General features: G+C 39.9%; 1 long non-coding RNA gene across 1 annotated transcript in view; it reads left to right on the plus strand.

The window, feature by feature from the left end:
- Positions 1-18252, plus strand: part of LOC116533878 — a 47191-nt gene extending 28939 nt beyond the window's left edge. The window contains exon 3 of the long non-coding RNA XR_004261489.1: positions 18075-18252. This is a non-coding gene — a long non-coding RNA (uncharacterized LOC116533878). The remainder of the gene's footprint in view (positions 1-18074) is intronic.
- Positions 18253-19767: the final 1515 nt, after the last annotated feature.

Below are 19767 nucleotides of genomic sequence, written 5' to 3' on the forward strand. Positions count from 1 at the left end.
TATTGGCTATATTTTTACAAAAAGGAATGGTTCTTCATCAATTACTTGATTATCCTGAGGTATAATTTTTACAGCAAAAGTGGGATGAATACTTAATTCTTTTTATGAGAAAGACTTAACTATTGATTGAGTATTTTTAATGATTTTAAGATCATTCAGCTTTTTTTCAACTCCCTTCAAAGTTATATTCTAATTTGTTATGTTTTCTTTTTCTTTTAATTTTAACCCCATAATCTAGTTATAATAATTTTAATAATTATATTTTATATTATTAAAACAGTTTTAATGTTACTGTCTTTAAATTGGTGGTATTTTTCTTATCAACAGTAAGTGGCTGGTTTTGTCTTGTAGCAGAATAATCAATTCCATTTATCTTTATTGTAATTACTGATATATGTGTATTTATTTTTACCATCTAACTTTGGGTTTTTAATTTAGCCTGCTCTATTTCTTTTTTTCCTTTACTATTCTTGTCTACTTTTGAATTAAGCTCATTTTCTTTATTCTTATTTCCCCCTCTACTAATAAAGATATTATACATATTCTTGTACTCTTTTTGTAGTTACCTTTCTGCTGAACATTATAAAGACATATAATGCTTAAATTGTGATCAACCTGCTTACAAATGAGTCTAGTATTTGTATTTCAGTTCTTAAGAACTAAGACTTTAACATTAGTTTTCTTAAGCAAATATTAATATTTAAATCCCCAAATTAGATATTATTGCTATTGATTTATACATATTTTTTCAGATTCATCTCATGTTTACCGTTTTCTTTGATTGCTAGCATCTTTTGCATCTCAGGCCTTCCTTAAAAGCTGTTTTCCATTTTCATGAAGTGTACATTTAAGACATTCCTATAGTGATATCTGTTGATAATAACCTCTTTGAGTTTCTGTTCTTTTGCAAATGCCATTATTTTGACTTAATGGGGAAAGATAGTGTTAATGGGAGATATTGTTTTACCTGAAAATTGCCCTCTTGGCATTTTGAAAATATTTCACTATTCTTTTATCTTCTGTTGTTGCTCTTGAGAGACTAGTCATGAGTATGTTGTCCTGTTGTAGGTAATATGATTTTTTTTTTCCTTCTCTGGGGGCCTGTAAAATTTTCTTTGTCTCGGGGTTTTACAAATTCACAACATGTGTCTACGTGTGAATTTCTTCCTTTATTTACCTTGTTTGGATTTATTGTCTCTTGATTCTGAGGATGTGTGATTTCCTTACTTAAGAAAATTCTGGGAAATCATCAGCTTTTACATTATTTAAATATCATTTTTCCCTTTCTAATCTCTCTTGAAACTTCAATTATTAAATTCTTTGATTTTTCATCTCATGGTTTCTGTGATGTCTCTGTATACTTTCTTACTCTATTTTCTCTCTATTCTTCCTGTTAATCATCTTTTTTCATATTTTTCATCTGAGAAACTTCTAAATTTCTTCATAAATATTTCCCAGCTCTGTAATTCTCTCTTTAGATTTATTTATTCATCTATTTAACCTGACATTAAATTTCTAATTTCAAATGTATTTTCATTTTTAGTTCTGTTTGGTTCTGTCTTCAGGTCTGCATGATCAATTTTGATAGTCTCTTTGTTCTTCATTTATACATTGATAGAATTTTTAAATTATGTATTTCTTTCTATTTATACATTAATAGAATATTTTAATTATGTATTCCTAATTTCTGGTTATTCAAAATATGTAATTGCTGCATGTATGATCCTACATCTTCTTGATTCTGCTGATTTTTGGTCATGATTGTTTGTTTCTCTGTTATTTATTTTTGAGCTCCTAACCTTGACATTTTATTTTTGGAAATTACTTGAGAGGTGAGTTTAAATGTGTTTCTCCAGAGATAATATGTGTTTGCTTTTGCCAGGTGCCCAGGGGGCACTACTGACCTAGGACTATTTTAAACTTACTTTCAGTTTGGAATTTTTCCAATAACAGAGGCAATGGAAATTCTATTCCTGGTCCCATGCAAGGGAAGGCCTGTAATTATGACATCTTAGGTGAGAATTTTTATCCCTCTTTTCCCAGAGCCAAGGCTTTGGCGGTATACCTATTGTATCTTCCTGTAAAGCTTTGCTCCTAATTCACTCACTTATGCCTTTAGGCAGGATTATATGATCTGGTTCTCCACTTTGTAAAAAAAAAAAAAAAAAAAAAACCAATGCAGGCATTGTCCTTTTCTCCTTGTGTATAAGTTCCATTAAAACCCAATTTCCAGGCCACCAGGGATCAATCCAGCTGGATTCCTAATTTCATTTTTTTGAATCAAATAAAAACCACAATGTGTTGCCACCTCACTCCTGCAGGAATGGCCATAATCAAAAAATAATAGATGTTGGCATGGATGTGGTCAAAATGGAACACTTTTACTCTACTAGTGGGGATGTAAACTAGTATAACCGCTATGGAAAACAGTATGGAGATTTCTTAAAGATCTAAAAGGAGATCTACCATTTGATCAGCAATCCCACTACTAGGTACCTACCCAGTGGAAAAAAAATCATTAGATGAAAAAGATACTTGCACATGCATGTTTATAGCAGCACAATTTGTGATTACAAAAATATGGAACCAGTGCAAATGCCCATCATCAATGGGTAGATAAAGAAAATGGTGTGTGTGTGTGTGTGTGTGTGTGTGTGTGTGTGTGTGTGTGTGTGTGTGTGTGTGTATAAAATGAAATACTACTCAGCCATAAAAAGGAATGAAATAATGGCATTCGTAACAACCTGGATGGAATTGGAGACTCTTGTTCTAAGTGAAGTAACTCAGGAATGGAGAACTAAACGTTGTGTTTTCACTTATGTGGGAGCTAAACTATGAGGATGCAAAGGCATAAGAATGATCCATTGGACTTTGGGGACTTGGGGAAACAGTTGGGGGTGGCAAGGGATAAAAGACTACACATTGGGTATAGTGTACACTGCTCACATGATGGGTGCACCAAAATCTCAGAAATCACCACTAAAGAACATGTTCATGTAATCAAATACCACTTGTTCCCCAAAAACCTATCGAAATTAAAAAAATTATTCATGCTTCAAATTTTGAAAAGTTGTTTTTGCATTTTATCTAGATAAAACTGGTATAGAAGAAATAAAAAATCTAAATAGATGAGAAACCATGGAATAAATGTAATATTTTAATGAATTATCTTAAAAAATAAATTCTAGATTCAGAAGATTTTCTGGGTGAGTACTTGAAAATTGTTATGGAATAGATACTTTTCATGTTCTATAACATCTTCCAGAGCATGGGAAAAGAATATCTTAATACAAAATCCAGTGAAGATGTTCCAATAACATTTCTGGGTCAATTTCATGTATGCATATTTTGAAATCTTGAACAAAATTCTGTCAAGCAATGTGTTAAAAAATAAATACAACATCAGGCTGGGTGTAGCAGCATACCTATAGTTCCAACTGCTCATGAGTCTGAGGTGAGAGGATCACTTGAGCCCAGGAATTTGAATCCAGCCTGATCAAGATAGCAACCACCCATCTATTAAAACAAAACAAAACAAAAAACAAACCACATCTTAAAAACGGCTTTATTTCAGGAACATAAAGATAATTGACTATTAGGAAATCTAACATTATAGTACAATATGTTATTAAAATCTATATTATTAATAAATCCAGAAAAGGTACGAAGACTATTCAGCACACATTTAGCATAAATGTTTAGTTCCTGGGAATAGAAACACAGCATAATTAAATGTACTTATTTTGAAATCAACAATTAATGTATTACTTCATGGTAAAATGTGGTTTAGAGCTAAAGAGAAAGTATCAAGTTGGTGATTTCATTTAAGAATCAATTTTTGTAGCTCAAAATGGGGAAAAATGGAATCATTTAGAGGAAAGTTATAGTCGGAAGAGAAAGCATTGGAGAATAGACCTTTGAGAGTGCCTGCAATGAGTAGGTAGACAGAAAATGTGGTGAAAGAGAACCTGGGCAGTGTAGTTCCTTGGAAAATAATGAGGAAATTATTTTAAGAATAAGACAAAGATAAATAATGTAATACCACAGAGTGGCTGAGAAAGAAAAGGATGAAGTTATTGGTGACTTTTCAGGGAGGTGTTTTTCTCTTTTTTTTTGACATGGAGTCTTGCTTTGTCACCCAGGCTGGAGTGCAGTGGCATAATCTTGGCTCACTGCAACTCCACCTACCAGGTTCAAGCGATTCTCATGCCCCAGCCTCCCGAGTAGCTGCGATTACAGACACGTGCCACCACGCCCAGCTAATTTTTTGTATTTTTAGTAGAGATAGGGTTTCACCTTGTTAGCCAGGATGATCTCAACCTGACCTCCTGATCAGCCCGCCCCAGACTCCCAAAGTGCTGGGATTATAGGTGTGAGCCACCACCCTCAGCTGAGAGGTGTTTTAATAGAGAGCTCTGGATAGAATCCAGATTGTAGTTTATTGAGGTATAGCCTGAAAATGAAATAGAGTCATTGTAAAATTTTCCACCTTGTTTAGTGGTAAAGAATAGAAGAGCAACAGATGCATGTTAAGGACAAAAATAGACCTCAAGGTTTTGTTTTTGTTTTTGAAATAGGCAGTGGTATTTATAGACTAAAAGGAAAGAAACTTTTTTATGGAGAGATTAAAGATTTAGATGAAATAATGTCTTACATATTTATAAACTAAAAGGAAGGAAACTTTCAGATGAAGAGATTAAAGACTTTGATGAAATATTATTTTGGAGAAGTCAGGAAATCATAGGGTAAAGTACTAAGTAGTATGAATTAATGGAGACACTTTATTATCTAAGAAAGGAAGAAAGGAGAAAAATATGTGTGAGCATACAAAGAAATTTAGGAGTGGGAGGAGGAAGGTTAAGGGAAATAATATTAGCCTTGATTTCCATGAAGTGAGGCCATTTATTGAGACTAAAGATAGCATGAGTAGGCTTTTAGGGACTTAAAAAATGTAGGAAACATTCTCTAATTTTCTTTGGGAGTGTCTGATGATAAGTTAATCAGGGATGATTAAAACACAACTTAGCAGAATTAAGTGATGAGCTGAAATGCAGTGTCATCTGAAATTTGTTTCTATTATGGTATAATTATATATATTTTAGGCCAGGTCTCCCAGAGAGCAAAACTGTGAGATAAAAATTTGCAAGCAGGAAGTTTACTGGAGAAGGCTCTCAGGATTAACACCTGTAGGGGAAGAGAAGGAAGCAGGATTGTGCAAAAAAGAGTGATTAAGTTGTGATGCATTCTCAACACAGGCCAATGCTCTGGGTGGGCGCCTTGCAGAGATACCGTGCGTTAAGGTGAGTGGGCCAGGCTGGTAGAAAGCCATGTTGATCTATGATTGATGCAGGCAGCCCCTAGTAAGGAAATGTGACTTGAGGAAGGAGCCTCTTCTTAGCTGAGGGCTGCTAGCTAGCAGTGCTCCTGCAGCAGGGAAAATAAATCTTAGCACTGGAGGGACGGGGCTCCACATCACAGCATCCACTTCAGATCACCCCTTCTGCCACTCAAAGCCAGTTTTTTCATTTAACTTCTGGGAGCGGGTCCTCTGTGAGTGTGCTGGGCTCCTTTCCATTGGAGAATCTTACAAGCGGAAACTTAATGGGATGAACTGCTGTCTCTTTCACTGAGCTGGGCTTGAGTGGCAATTGATTTTAACCAACTCCTTTCTCTGATAGGTTCCCCTCGTCCTCAGCTTGCATCTCTTTTGGTTTTGGCAGCTTATCTTTTGGGGCACACAAGTCCTCATCGCTGAGATATCTGAGCTCTTGGTTACCATGACCCTTTCAGGCAACAGCTGCTGGACTAATCAATTTACCTTCAAATCTGGACAAAGCACATATTCAGAGATGCCCAGATGGATTAGCTGGAAGCCAAATATCTGTTGGCAGATCAAATACACTGAAACCCCTTATAGGTTAGTACTAGCTCTTTCCCTGTAAGCATAGAAGTCAAACTCATACTTGTAATACGTGGCTCTTGTAGTTAAGATGAATCAATCACTGTCCCCTCCAAAGTGGAAAGGGTTCATTGTTTGTATTTGCTATCAAATGTCTGGTTGGTTTCTTTGAGAAATGGGGTTTACTATTGGTGGAAGGTTGCACATTCTGCAGTGGCAGAAGGTAGGTTACCCTTGGTGAGTGAGAGGCATCCTGTTGGGGCTTTCACAGACTTCATTTCTACTATTGCTACTATATTTGTAAACCTATAATTCAATACTGGGCTGGCCAGTGACAGACTCTGGCTGATACCAGCTGGTTTATTGATTCTATTTGGTTGTTGAATTGTCTTTCCTGTGTTGAATGCTCTTTGGAGGGCATTAATAATACAAATATATTTACACTTCACGCCCATTCCTGTAAGTATATCCACATGCCTTTTCCCCTGACCCTCTGGTTCTCTGATCCTTCAAGTTTTCTGCAATAAGCTATTTTACCAACTGGCCAAGCTGTATGCCTCATGGGTATTGGCCTGAAAATTTTTTTAGTTGTGTCTCTGCCAGGTTTTGGTATCAGGATGATGTTGATCTCATAAAATGAGTTAGGAGTCTGTCTTTTTGTTGTATTGTTTGGAATAGTTTCAGAAGGAATGGTACCAGCTCCTCTTTGTATGTTTGGTAGAATTTGGCTACCAAATCAGGTCCTGGAGTGTTTTTGGTTGGTAGGCTATTAATTGCTGCCTCAACTTCAGATTTTGTTACTGGGTCTATTCAGGGATTCAGCTTCTTCCTGGTTTAGTCTTGGGAGGGTGTAAGTGTCCAGGAATTTACCCATTTCTTCTAGATTTAGTGGTTTATTTGCATAGAGATGTTTGTAGTATTCTTTGATGGTAGTTTGTATTTCTGTGGGATTGGTATTGATATCCCTTTTATCATTTTTTATTGCATCTATTTGATTCTTCTTTCTTTTCTTCTTTATTATTCTGGCTAATGGTTTATTTTGTTGATATTTTCAGAAAACCAGCTCCTGGATTCATTAATTTTTTTTTTTTGAAGGTTTCTTTTTTTGGTATCTGTAGCTCCTTCAGTTCTTCTCTGATCTTAGTTATTTCTTGTCTTCTGCTAGCTTTTGAATTTGTTTGATCTTGCTCCTCTAGTTCTTTTAATCGTGACATTAAGGTGTCAATTTTAGATCTTTCCTCTTTTCTTTTTTGGCATTTAGTGCTATAAATTTCCCTGTAGACATTGCTTTAAATGTGTCCCGCAGATTCTGGTACATTGTGTCTTCCTTCTTACTGGTTTCAAAGAACATCTTTATTTCTGCCTTCATTTCATTATCCAGTAGTCAATCAGGAGCAGGTTGTTCGGTTTCCATGTAGTTGGGGGTTTTGAGTGAGATTCTTAATCCTGAGTTCTAATTTGATTGCACTGTGATCTGAGAGACTGTTATAATTTCTGTTCTTTTGCATTTGCTGAGGAGCATTTTACTTCCAATTATGCGGTTAGTTTTAGAATAAGTGAGATGTGGTGCTGAGAAGAATGTATATTTTGTGGATTTGGGGTGGAGAGTTCTGTAGATGTCTATTAGGTCCGCTTGGTCCAGATCTCAGTTCAAGTCCTAGTTATCCTTGTTAATTTTCTGTTTTGTTGATCTGTCCAATGTTGACAGTGGAGTGTTAAAGTCTCCCACTATTATTGTGTGGGAATCTACAAGTCTTTTTTTTTTTTTTTTTTTTTTTTTTTTTGAGATGGAGTGTTGCACTGTCACCAGGGCTGGCGTGCAGTGGCCCCCATCTCAGCTCACTGCAACCTCCACCTCCTGGGTTCAAGTGATCCTCCTGGCTTAGCCTCCCAAGTAGCTGGGATTACAGGTGCCTGCCTCCACACCCAGCTAATTTTTTGTTTTTAGTAGAGATGGGGTTTCGCTATGTTGGCTAGGCTGGTCCTGAATGCCTGACCTCGTGATCCATCCTCCTAAGCCTCCGAAAGTGCTAGGATTACAGCCACTGCACCCAGCGTCTCTTTGTAGGTCTCTAAGAACTTGCTTTATGAATCTGGGTGCTCCTGTATTGGGTGCCTATATATTTAGGATAGTTAGCTCTTGTTACATTGATCCATTTACTATTATGTAATGCTTTCTTGGTCTCTTTTGATCGTTAAAGTCTGTTTTATCAGAACCTAGGATCACACCCACTGCTTTATTTGCTATCCATTTGCTTGGTAAATCTTTCTCCATCCCTTTATTTTGAGTTTATGTTTGTCTTTGCATGTGAAATGGGTCTCCTGAATACAGCATGCCAGTGGTTCTTGACTCTTTATCCAATTTGCCAGTTTGTGTCTTTTGATTGGGGCATTTAGTGCATTTATATTTATGGTTGATATTGTTATGTGTGAATTTCATTCTGCCATTTTGATGCTAGCTGGTTGTTTTTCCTGTTAGTTGATGTAGTTTCTTCATATTGTTGATGGTCTTTACAATTCGTTATGTTTTTGCAGTGGCTGGTACTGGTTGTTCCTTTCCATGTTTAGTGCTTCCTTCAGGAGCTCTTATAAGGCAGGCCTGGTGGTGATGCAATCTCTCAGTGGTTGCTTGTCCATAAAGAATTTTATTTCTCTTTCGCTTATGAAGCTTAGTTTGGTTGGATCTGAAATTCTGGGTTGAAAATTCTTTTCTTTAAGGATGTTGAATATTGGCCCCCACTCTCTTCTGGCTTGTAGGGTTTCTGCCAAGAAATCTGCTATGAGTCTGATGTACTTCCCTTTGTGGGTAACCCAAGCTTTGTCTCTGGTTGTTCTTAGCATTTTTTCCCTTCATTTCAACCCTGGTGATTCTGATGATTATATGCCTTGGTGATTCTGACGATTATATTCCTCTTCTCAAGGAATATCTTTGTGGTGGTCTCTGAATTTCCTGAATTTGAACGTTGGCCTGCCTTGCTAGGTTGGGGAAGTTCTCCTGGATAATATCCTGAAGAGTGTTTTCCAACTTGGTTTCATTCTCCCCTTTACTTTCAGGTACAATGATCAAACATAGATTTGGTCTTTTCACATAATCCCATATTTCTTGGAGGCTTTGTTCATTTCTTTTCACTTTTTTCTCTAATCTTGCCTTCTCACTTTATTTCATTGAGCTGTTCTTCAATCTCTGATATCCTCTCTTCCACTTGATCAGTTCAGCTATTGAAACTTGTATATGCTTCATGAAGTTCTCTTTTTTTTTTTCATCTCCATCAAGTCATTTATGTTCTTCTGTAAGCTGGTTATTCTAGCTAGCATTTTGTCTAACCTTTTTTCAAAGTTCTTAGCTTTGTTGCGTTGGGTTAGAACGTGCTCCTTTAGCTGGAAGAAGTTTGTTATTACCCACCTTCTGAAGCCTGCTTCTGTCAATTCATCAAACTCATTCTCCATCCAGTTTTGTTCCCTTGCTGGTGAGGAGTTGTGATCCCTTGGAAGAGAAGAGGTGTTCTGGCTTTTGGATAATTCAGTCTTTTTGCACTGGTTTCTTCCCATCTTTGTGGATTTATCTACATTTAGTCTTTGAAGTTTGTGACCTTTGAATGGAGTCTCTGAGTGGGTGTCCTTTCTGTTGATGTTGAAACTATTTATCTCTGTTTGTTAGTTTTCCTTCTAACAGGCCCCTCTTCTGCAGTTCTGCTGGAGTTTGCTGGAGGTTGACTCCAGACCCTGCTTGCCTGCGAATCACCAGTGGTGGCTGCAGAACAGCAAAGATTGCTGCCTTATTCTTCCTCTGGTAGCTTTGTTCTAGAAGGGTACCCAACAATGCCAGCCAGAGCTGTGCTGTATAAGGTGTCTGTCAGTCCTTGCTTGGAGATGTCTCCCTGTCAGGATACAAGGGGGTCAGGGAGCCAGTTGAGAAGGCAATCTGTCCCTTATCAGAGCTCAAGCACTGTGCTAGGAAATCCGTTGCTCCCTTCAGAGCTGCCAGGCAAGGATGTTAAAGTCTGATGAAGTTGAACCCACAACCCCCGCTTTTTCCAAGGTGCTCTGTCCCAGGAAGGAGAGGGCTTTGTTTATAAGTCCCTGACAGGCTGCTGCGTTTTTTCAGAGATGCTCTGCCCAGCAAGAAGGGAGTCTAGTGACAGTCTGCCTGTGGAGGCCTTGCTGAGCTGCCTTGGACTCTGCCCAGTTGCTGTGTCAATTTTCCAGTGACTTTGTTTACACAGGCGAGGTTAAAACCACCTACTGGAGCTTCAGCAATGGCAGACACCCCTCCCCTTACCGAGATCGGATGTCCCAGATGGAGCTCAGACTGCTGTGCTGACTGCAAGAATTTCAAGCCAGTGGATCTTAGCTTGCTGGTGTTCATGGTGGTGGGACCTGCTGGGCCAGATCACTTGGTTCCCTTGCTTCAGCCCCCTTTTTCAGGGGAATGAGTGGTTCTGACTCACTGGCCTTCTAGGCGCCACTGGGGTATGAGAAGAAAGAAAACTGCTGTGGCTAAAAGGCTGCCCAGTTTTGTTCTGGAAACCCAGGGTACTAGCATTGTAGGCACCAGAGAGAATCTCCTGGTCTGTGGGTTGTGAAGACCGTGGGAAAAATGCCTTATCTGAGCCTGAGTGCTAGAGTGTCAGGAAATGTCCCTAATGCCTTCCCTTGGCTAGGAGAGGGAGTTCTTCAGTCCCTTGCACTTCCCAGAGGAGGCAATGCCCCACCCTGCTTCAGCTTGCCCTTTTTGGGCTGCACCCACTGTCTAACCAGTCCCAGTGAGATGAACCTGGTACCTCTGTTGAAAATGCGGAGATCTCCCCACTTCTGCGTTGCTCTTGCTGGGATCTGTGCACTGGAGCTGTTCCTATGTGGCAATCTTGGTGGAAAATCTAGTCTGTTTTCTGACCATAGTCATCCTAGTGGGTGTGAAGTAGTATTACATCCATGTTTTGATTTACCTTTTCCTAATGACTAATGATGAATAACGTGCTAATTTATTTATATGTCTTTCTCAGAGAAATGCCTATTCAAATCATTTGCTCATGTTTTGTTTGGGTTGTTTGTCTTTTTGTTGTTGAATGGTAGGTGTTCTTTGGATATTAAGTCCTTGGCAGATATTTCATTTGCAAATAATTTCTCTCATTCTGTGAGCAGTCCTTTTGCTCGCTTGATAATGTACTTTGATGCACAAACATTTTTAATTTTAATCAAGATTAATGTATATTTTTCTTTGGTTACTTATGCTCTTGGGTCTATATTTAAGAAACGATTGCCAAATCTAAGGTTATGAATATTTACTTCTATGTTTTATTTTAAGGGTTTTAAAGTTTCAGCTCTAAGTATTTGATCCATTTTGAGTTAATTTTTTTATATGGTGTAAGGAACCCACTTTATTCTTTTGCATCAGGCTATCCAGTTGTTTCAACACCCCTTTGTTGAAGACAGTGTTTTTGCCCCATTGCATGGATTTAGCATCATTGTCAAAAATCAATAGGCTAGAAGTGTATGCGTTCATTTGTGGACCCCATTGATCTATATCTCTCTCTTTATGTCAGTACTACATTGTCCTGATTACTTTATCTTTATGGTAAGTTTTGAAATTGAGAAGTATAAGTCCTCTTTGTTTCACATTTGGATTATTTTCCCCCATGGATTTAAGAAAATAGTGTGGTAAGACCCCTTAATATGAGATCTACTCTCTTAAATTTTTAAGCGTACAAACACAGTATTGTTAATTATAGGCACAGTGTTGTAGAATAGATTTCTAGAGTTTATTCATTTTGCATAATTGAAACTTCATACCCGTTGAATATCAACTCTTTGCACACTTACCTTTTTTTTTTTTTTATTTGAGACAGAGTCTAGGTCTGTCACTCAGGCTGGAGTGGTGCAGTCATAAACCACTGCAGCCTCAGTGGGATCCTCCACTGAGGAGGATGGGCATGCACCACCCTGCCCAGCTAAGTTTTATTTTTAAATTTTTTGTAGAGATAGGGTCTCACTGTGTTGCCTAGGCTGGTTGCAATCTCCTGGTCTCAAGCAATCCTCCCACCTTGGTCTTTAAAAGCATTGGGATTATAGGTGTGATCCACCGTACCTGGCCGCACTTAGCTTTTAATTGATAACTTATAACCATCAGCTTTTCATTGCCTTTTTTCTCCAGAGCATCAGTTGTCCCCAGTAATGGCCATCTAATTATATTTTTCTTAGAATTTCTGTTTTCCTGAAATTCTCAAAGTCCCAATAAATTTCTTTCTGTTGGTGTATCCTAGTTTAGCACTGGTGAAAGTGACAATTGTATTGTCCACTTTGATACACCTTTTTAAAAATCCACTTTTATACATATTCTTTTGACTCTTTCTAGTATGTGTTGGGTAGGTGAGAGGTGTATGGTGGACCTAGAATTATCTGGAATCCATCACCAGTGATGAGGTCTTCGTTGCCAGCCAGCCAGGTGATATTCAAACCCCGGTATTCCATCTTAGCGCCTGCTTTTCCAGAAGACTACTGCTACCAAGGCAGACTCTGGAATAGAGATTATTATGTAAGAGACTTATTAGGGAATACTTTCAGGGCTAACAATTTTTATGGAAGGATAGGAAGAAGGACTGACTGGGCAGAGGGAGAAGTCAGGCTGTGATTCAGTCTTCACATAGCCTCAGCCAACTTCACAGGGGCTCAGAAGCTGGGATGGCTTTTCAAAGTAGTCCCAAATTGGGATTAAGGGACTATTAATCTTGTGCACTCACCTGTCATTTTATGGGGCTGTGTTCATGGGTGATGCAGCTATCTTCAGCTGAGGGCAGTTCTTGGAGAGCTAAGGGCTAGCTGCCAGCAGCACTTCCAGCCACTGGGGAATATAAGCCTTTCAGTCCTGAAGTGGGGATCTGGGTAGCCATCACAGAACCCACTTAATAATTATTCACTAACAAATGTAATTTCAATGATAGGTCTGAGGCAGTTACAGACTTTTGCATACTATTTTCTTATTGATATGAAAGAGGGAGTTAGAGAGCAGGAAAGCATTAGGTATTGGAGGGAGTATAGGACATCTAATGGATCGCAGGGAACGGTAAAGCTGCTGAGACAGAAGAAACACTCCTCTGATTCCATGACTGCATCTAGGAATTCAGCTGTGAAGAAATGGAAGCAGAAGGCTGCATTATTATTATTATTTGTGTTTTGTCCTTCAGGAGCTTAGCAGAGTTCTTATCTAACTTCCAACATAGTGTGACTTTGCATGGTTTGTAGAGATTTTTTAACCTTATTAAAATAACTGTTTTCAGAGGATTCTTATTTGAGGTGTTATATTTTTGGAGTTCACTAACAGTGTCAATGGCATTTATTTATTGGTGCTTCATATTTGGTTCACCAGGAGTCATACTCTGAAATGGTGTTTATTTTTTAGGGTATGCATGAGGGAGTGCCCTTAGGATCAAACCTTTGAAGAGAGGTAGAAGCAGCAGGGTTGGCCTGGGGAGGGGTCTAGCGGTGATGTAGACCCAGCCCAGCAGTCTCAGCCAACTCAGTGGGAGCTCTGGAGTGAAAAAGGCCTGGCAGAGATGTCTTGAACTGGGCCAACGTTTCCAGTGCTTTTAAACCCGAAATCAATCATTTGACTGTGGGCCGCCCCTAGAAGGATATGACTTTTAGGGGAGAGGGTTCTTTATGGCTGAGACTGAGACAGTCCGACAAGGGGCTGACAGCAAAGACTGCACACCCCGCAGCTGGGGCCATAGATCTTCTTAGTGACTCTCTCAGTGTCACATGGCTCAGAAGTGGTAAGGAGTCTAGGATTTCTGACGCCTACTTAGGAGAGTTTCTGTCTTTCACATGCTGCCTCTCAGCTCATGTGATGACCCAGCGGGACCAGCACCAAGCTTGCCAATATGGTCTCTAGGCCTTGTTCTTGGCAGCAGTGGCTGAGCTATGTGGACTTTATGTGAAAGTAATATTTCTGAAAAACCTCAGGTGGCCTAGGTTTAACAGTAAGTTCTAGGATTGGCTGAGGCAAAGAATTTCTGGCATGAAGTCACTGCTAATTTACCAAGTTCTCTCAGACAATTTATTATAAATCTGAAGGGAGACTGAACTGGCCAGCTTGCTTCCCATTTTTGTTCATTTCCAGGGTGAATACTGAGTTTGGCGTCTCTCTGGCTCTCTTTGCTGCCTGCGTATGTCAGTCTTGATCTAAAAATAGCCTGAATCTTACTAGGTTCAATGTGGGTTGACTAGGGTTCAATTTTTCTGGAACCCTGAGGAGTTTGGAGAGGAGGATGAAGGGCGTCATTAAGAAGAGAAAGAAAAGATTTTATTTGTGGTGAACATGTATGGCTTTGAGCATTACAAAATGAGCAATTGCTTCAGGAAGGCTAGGTTAACATAGAAGAAGTTGTCCATTAACCTTTAAGAAAGCAAGAAATTGCTATTCAGCTGTGTAGACACGGTAGGAGAGAGACAATGATTGATGGCTAAAGAGACAGCATGGAGGTAAAACAAAACACATGGTCCAGCAGTTAAAAGCTCTGGATTCTAGTTTTGACTCTGCTTCTTACTAGAATATACCTTTGGGTCAGAGTCTTCATCTCTCTTGGATTTAGTTTCTCCACATTCAAAATGGGTCTGCTTATGTCAAATTTGCCTTATTCCTTTGATTGTTACAGGGAACAAATGAAACAATGGATGTAAATAAGTGAAGTTCCATATAAAAAAAGATTAATTTCTTAGGCCTCTTCATACAAATTCCAGGGCTTTGGGCAGTTTTTGGGACTCTGATACGTACAAAATATTAGGTGTGCTCTGAATGAAGAGAACAACCTAAACAGGCTTTGTGTGAGCAAGAAGGCTGTTTATTCACCAAGGGGCAGATGGGCTGAGTCTGAAAAGAGTCAGCAGAGGGCGATGGGATAGGAGCTGGTTTTATAGGTTTGGGGAAGGCAGTGGAAAGTTACAGAAGTTACAGTTCAGGGTGGTTTTTGCAAGGGGTGGGTGGGTGTCGGGGAGGGGGGTGCTGTGTGTGTCACAAGGTTCAAGGTCCAGTGTCACAAGTTTGGTTTATCAGTTGAGGCAGAACAATATGGAATGTTGCAAGGTCGGCTAATCAGGCACTGCAGGAGCTAGCTATTCTTCTCCTTCTGTGGTTTTCTTGTTATCTTAGACTTTCTGGCTTCAGGAGGCCATCTGGAGGTGTACGTATGGGTCAGAGGGGTCACCATGGCTTGACTATGGTGTAATTCATGGTGCAGTCAGTTCAAAGAACCTTGCATTCCTGCCTTTTTATATTAATAATATAAAGGTAAAAAAGTAAATACAAAAAGTGGGGGTCAGTAAAATTTTAGGGGCAAGTACAGAGGGGTGATGGGTGATGTTTCTCAGGGCTTCTTTGAGAGGGATTGGGGGTGTCATGGAAACTTAAAAATAGGAGAGATTTTAGATTGCTGAGAGATTTTGGGGCAAGAGGTGATAGTGGGGTTGTTGGAGCATTTGCCATATTGACTGATTGGTTATAGCTTGGATACGATTTTGTAGGAATTGACAGATTAGTCAGAAAAGGCAAGGTCCAAATATGAGAAGGAGAAGGATAGATATAAGGGGCCTGCTAATGGAAGGAGCCATTATACCCAGTTAGAGAGTGGCTAGCTAGGTCCAGAATAATCATTTGCCTGATTAGGGAGCTTTTGGGCCCTGTCTTTAAGTGTTTTGATGGCATCATATACAAGGCCAGATTTGTTTAGATAAAGGCAGCATTTTTCATTTTGGAATAGGCAGAGTCGTCCTTTCTTAGCAGTTAGAAGATTGAAGCCTTGGCGATTTTGGAGGACAACTGTAGCCAGGGAATTAACTTGGGCTTGGAGGACAGATTGTGTCTGAGTTATGTCTATAATGCTGGTGGAGAAATGATTAGAGAGACTGAGAAACATGGTGATGGAAGGAGTAAGGCCTGCTATACCTGTCCCCATTGTGGCAGTGGAGACTCCTCATCCTACAAGCAAGAGGATTAATGGAATGACCTTTTTTTTGTTGCGTAGGAGTTACAAGGGGGACAGGGAAGTGTTGATTTCCACTGGTAAACTGGAATTTGGGAGTAAGGAAAATTAAGGTACAGGTGCCTGTTTAGTTGGCAGGAAGGCAGAGGTAGGTGGAAGAGCTACAGAAGAAAAAAGTTTTTGGCTTAGGCAGAACTGGAAGTGTAAACTGAAAAGGTGAGAAAGTGTTTTGGGGAGGTCTGGGGTCTTGTACCCAGTTACCAAGGGAACTAGCAAGCGCCATGGCTTTTAAAGGTTGTTGTGGGGTTTGATAGGGTAATTGTGTGGAAGGAGAGGTGTTGTTTTAATGGTGTATGCGAAAGCATTTGGAATTTATGAGTAATCATTCACTTGCATTAACAAGGTTAAGTATGAGCCGGCAGGAAGAGAGGTCTGGAGGAGAGTTTGATGAACAAGGGGATGGCAGCCAAGCATGGAGTGAGAGACAGGGTAAATGCCTGCCTAGGCAAAACTTGCTATTGACATTCTTCAGACTGCGAGGCTGGTATGTTCCTATTTCTTGGTTAATGTGGGTAACAGGGCTTTGCTGTGGAGTGTGAAGAAGCACAAAGAGGATGGGAGGTTTTCCAGGGGAATTCCTGCAGGTGATTGTCAGGAAATGCACAGGGGAGTGGTGATAGGGATAGTTGTTTGTGTGGTTAATGGTCCAATAATGTGGGGTGTGGAGTTCATACAGGGTGAGAGGTTATGTAGGTAGGTGCAAAGAAGAGCAGTGGCCTATTAGTATGAAATATCTGGGGCGTTTCTGTTGAGGAGTTCTTCCAGGGAGTACAGGTGGGGGTTGTTGAAGGAAGTCCAGAGGTGTAGAGACAGGAGTGTTTGCCCAGTCCGCTGGTAGGGCAGGGTCGGCTGTGTAGGCGGAAGAGGAGAGGGATTTTAGAGATGCTGGGGAGAGTATAGGGATTTGGCACTACAGGATGGATGGGGAGCACTATCTGATTAAAAGGCGAAGGTTTTGGACTAACCTATGGGACTTGTCCAGTTTTTGGACAGGTAGGATGGGAGTTTTGTAGGGAGAGTTAGTGGGAACTAAAAGGCCATGTTGTAGAAAGTGAGTAATAGCAGGAGTTAGGCCTTTTAAGGCTTGTGCTGGGATGGGGTACTGGCGCTGGGTAGGATAAGGGTAGATTTTAAGGGGATGATGAGTGGTGAGTGAGCAAGGGATGGGGAGGTGGTGTCCTACTGCCTGGGGTTAAGGTAGGGGGACATAAGGGGAGCTATTGAGGGAGGTAGGGCATGGGGGGACGGCAGTAATGAGGTGTGGCTATAGCTCAGGAATAAAGAGGCAGACAATTTTGCTAGGATATCTTGGCCTAACAGGGGAACTAGACAAGTGGGGATGATTAGGAAAGAATGTGGAAAGGAGTGCTGGCCTAATTGACACCAGACTTAGGGAGTTTTGAAAGGCCTGGAGGCCTTGCCATCAATTCCCACAACAGTTATGGAGGCCAAGGAGATAGGTCCTTGAAAAGAAGGGCAGTGCGGAGTGGGAGGCCCCCTTGTTGATTAAGAAGGGGATGGCCTTACCTTCTACCATAAGAGTTACCTGAAGCTCGGCGCCTATGATGGTACAGGGGGCCTCCAAGATGTTTAGGCAGCGTCAGTCTTCAGCTGCCAAGCCACAGCAACGTTGAGTCAGACAGTCCGACTTCCAGTGAGGGCCCACACAGACAGGGCATGGCTTAGGAGGAATCCTGGCCTGCCGGCATTCCTTGGCCCAGTGGCCAGGTTTCTGACATTTGAAGCAAGGTCCGGGACGGGTAGCTGGATGCTGCAGTCTGGGCGCTTTGAAGTCTTTGTGAGCCAGTGGTGTGGCTGGGGTTTTTCATACAGTAGAGGCAAGCATCTGTAGTTCTGAGATGCGCTGTGGCTGGGCAGCTTCTTCCCTGTTGCTGAACACCTTGGAGGTGAGGTTGACTAATTCCTATTGTGGGATTTGAGGGCCATATTTTGATTTCTGTAGCTTTTTAATGTTAGGGGCTGATTGGGTGATAAACTGCATATTAAGTGTTTTTCAGGGGTGACAGTAGAAGTAAGGATGATACTCAAGTTACTCCAGGTGAGATTGTAAGACTGGTTTAAGAATTAAAATTCTCGTATATATTTGGTGGGATCTGATGGACATTTTGTATGTACCACAGAGTCCTCAAAACTGCCCAAAGCCCTGATAAGTGGCTGAAGACTGACGCTGCCCGAACATCTCGGAGGCCCCCTGTACCATCGTGGTTGCTGAGCTTTGGGTAACTCTTACGGTGGAGGGTAAGTCGATTCCCTTCTTAATCAATATGGCACCTTCCACTCCGCACTGTCTTCTTTTCAAGGACCTGTCTCCTTGGCCTCTGTGTTTGTTGGGATTTGACAGACTGATTTATTTTCCTTTGGGTGTATACCCGGTAATGGGACTGCTGGGTCAAACGGTATTTCTGTTTTTAACTCTTTGAGGAATTGCCACCAACAGTGTATAAATATTCCTGTTTTTCCATAACCTCATCAGCAACTGTTATTTTTCGGCTTTTTAGTAATAGCCATTCTGACGGAAATGAGATGGTATCTTATTGTCGTTTTGATTTGTATTTCTCTAATGATCAGTGATACTGAGATCTTTATATGCTTGTTGACCACATTTAAGTCTTCTTTTGAAAAGTGTCTGTTCATGCTCTTTGCCCACTTTTTAATGGGTTGTTTTTTTCTTGTAAATTTAAGTTCCTTATAGATTATGGCTATTAGAATTTTTTCTGATGCATAATTTGTAAAAGCTTTCTCCCATTCTGTAGGTTGTCTATTTACTCTGTTGATAGTTTCCTTTGCTGTACAGAAGCTCTTAAGTTTAATTAGATATTTGTCAATTTTTGCTTTAGTTGCAATTGCTTTTGGTGTCTTCATCACGAAACCTTTGCCCGTTCCTATGTTCAGAATGGTATTGTTTATGTTATCCTCCAGGATTTTTATAGTTTTGGTTTTCATATTTAAGTATTTAATCCATCTTGAGTTGATTTTTATATATGATGTAAGGAAGGGGTTTAGCTTCAATTTTCTGCATATGGCTAGCCAGTTATGTCAGCACGGTTTATTGAATAGGGAGTCCTTTCCTCATTGCTTATTTTTGTCAGCTTTGTCAAAGGTCAGATAGTTGTAGGTGCAGACTTATTTCTGGGCTCTGTATTCTGTTCCATTGGTCTATGTGTCAGTTTTTGTACCAGTACCATGTTGTTTGGTTATGATATTCCTGTAGTATAGTTTAATGTCAGGTAGTGTGATGACTTCAGTTTTGCTCTCTTTGGTTAGGGTTGCCTTGGCTATTTGGGCTCATTGTTGGTTCCACATGAATTTTAAAATAGTTTTTTTTTTCTGATTCTGTGAAGAATGTCATTGGTAGTCTAATATGAATAGTAATGAATCTATAAATTGCTTTGAACAGTATCGCCGTTTTAATGATATTAATTTTTCCTATTCATGAGCATGGAATGCTTTTCCATTTGGTTGTGTCATCTCTGATTTCTTTCAGCAGCGTTTTGAAATTTTCATTTCAAAGATCATTCACCTCCCTAGTTAGCTGTAATCCAAAGTATTTTATTCTTTTTGTTGCAGTTGTGAATGGGATTACATTCCTCATCAAGCTCTTGGCTTGACTGCTGTTGTGGTATAGGAATGCTAGTGATTTGTGTACATTGATTTTGTATCCTAACAATTTGCTGAAGTTGTTTATTAGCTTAAGGAGGTTTTGGTTTCAGACTACGGGGTTTTGTAGATATATGTTTGTGCAGTCTGTAAACAGGGATTGTTTGACTTCCTCTTTTCCTATTTGCATGCCTTTTATTTCTTTCTCTTGCCTGA

This window comes from Sapajus apella, unplaced genomic scaffold (genome assembly GCF_009761245.1).
Source record: "Sapajus apella isolate SASKATOON/1434 unplaced genomic scaffold, GSC_monkey_1.0 scaffold84, whole genome shotgun sequence".
In the NCBI taxonomy this organism is placed as follows: domain Eukaryota; kingdom Metazoa; phylum Chordata; class Mammalia; order Primates; family Cebidae; genus Sapajus; species Sapajus apella.